Raw genomic sequence first — 1,993 nt, 5'->3', positions numbered from 1 at the left:
CTTCGGAAGAGCAGTCAGTGCTCGTACCCGCTGAGCCATTTCACCAGCCCCCAGTCTACACTCTTATAGAACTCAGGACTACTAACCCAGGTACCACACCACAATAGGCAATCACTAAGAACATATGTAACAGGCTTTCCTATACCTAGATCTTATGAAGGCATTTTCTGAATTGAGGTTCTCTCTTCTAAGATGACTATAGTTCCTGTCAAATTAAGATGAAACTCAACTGTCACTAGAGGTGTGGCCTTGTCAGAGGAAGTATGTCACTGGGGTGAGGGGCTGAGATAGTCTTGTCCTAGCTCCAGCTCACTCTCTTTGATTTATGCTTACTGTTTAAAAATGTGATCTATAGGGACTGGAGAGATGGCTCAGCAGTTAGGAGCACTGGCTGCTCTTCCAGAAGTCCTGAGTTCAATTTCTAGCAACCACATGGTGACTCATAGCCATCTGTAATGGGATCCAATTCTCTCTTCTGGTGTGTCTGAAGACAGCTACAGTGTGTTCATATACATAAAATAAATAAATCTTTTTTAAAAATATGATCTTGTCTTTCACCAGGCATCCTTATTAGAGTGACATCCCTGATGCACTGCCGTGATGCCCTGGGAAGACAAGGTGACCTGGAAGTCCAACTACTTCCTTAAGATCATCCAACTTTTGGATGATTACCCAAAGTGCTTCATTGTGAGAGCAGGCAATGTGGGCTCCAAGCAGAGGTAGTAGATCCACATGTACCTCAGAGGGAAGGCTAGGGTGCTGATGGGCCAGAACACCATAATGCTCAAGGCCATCAGGGGGCACCTGGAGAACAACCCAGCTGTGGAGAAACTGCTGCCTCACATCCAGGGGAATGTGGGCTTCATGTTCACCAAGGAGGACCTCGCTGAGATTAGGGATATGCTGCTGGCCAATAAGGTGCCAGCTGCTGCTCGACTTAGTGCCATCGCCCCATGCGAGGTCACTGTGCCAGCTCAGAACACTGGTCTGGGGCCTAAGAAGACCTCTTTCTTCCAAGCTTTAGGTGTTACCACTAAAATCTCCAGAGGCACCATTGAAATTCTGAGTGATGTGCAGCTGTGCCGCTTCTAAAAACTGGAGACAAGGTAGGAGCCAGTGAAGCCACACTGCTGAACATGCTGAACATCTTCCCCTTCTCCTTTGGGCTGATCATCCAGCAGGTGTTTGACAACGGCAGCATTTATAACCCTGAAGTGCTGGACATCCCAGAGCACAGCCTGCACTCTCGCTTCCTCAAGGGTGCCCACAACGTGACCAATGTCTGTCTGCAGATAGGGTATCTGACTGTTGCCTCAGTGCCACACTCCATCATCAATGAATGGGTACAAGTGGATCCTAGCTTTGTCTGTGGAGACTGAGTACACCTTCTCACTTGCTGAGAAGGTCAAGGCCTTCCTGACTGATCCATCTGCATTGGGGGCTGCTGCCCCTGTGGCTGCCGCCACCACTACTGCATCTGCAGCCACAGCCAAGGCTGAAGCGAAGGAAGAGTCAGAGGATTCAGACGAGGAAAAGGGGTTCAGTCTCTTCGACTAATCCCCTCAAAGCAACCAAGTCAGCCTGGTTAATTTGAGAAAGGTGGAAACAAAGGCTTAGTTCTCTTTAAAAAAAAAAAAAATCTTTAAGCTTTCTGCTCCTGACACTGGACACTGGGCCTACTGGCCTACCGCTCGCTGCAATGCCTCCCCTCTGTGATGGATTTAGCTCTCTGGAACCATAAACCCAAATTTCTATAAGTTATATTCGGTTATGGTTTATCACAGTAATGGAGCACAAACTAAGACAATATTTTATGTGCGTGGAATCAGGTAACATATACCACAATATACTAGCTTGGGGTGGTGTTTTTTCCCCTTTTGGCTTTGTTTGTGTAACAGGGTTTCTTTGTGTAGCCTTGGCTGTCCTGGAGCTCTCTCTATAGATCAGACTAGCATTGAACTCAAGAGATCCACCTGCCTCTACCTTCCAAGTG

General features: G+C 47.5%; 1 pseudogene; it reads left to right on the top strand.

Annotated features, from left to right (window-relative positions):
* Positions 1 to 600: 600 nt before the first annotated feature.
* Positions 601 to 1,557, top strand: LOC116100345 (annotated as a pseudogene).
* The last annotated feature ends 436 nt before the right edge of the window (positions 1,558 to 1,993 follow it).

This window comes from Mastomys coucha, unplaced genomic scaffold, assembly GCF_008632895.1.
Source record: "Mastomys coucha isolate ucsf_1 unplaced genomic scaffold, UCSF_Mcou_1 pScaffold21, whole genome shotgun sequence".
Lineage (NCBI taxonomy): Eukaryota > Metazoa > Chordata > Mammalia > Rodentia > Muridae > Mastomys > Mastomys coucha.
This window is presented reverse-complemented; position numbering and strand designations above follow the sequence as displayed.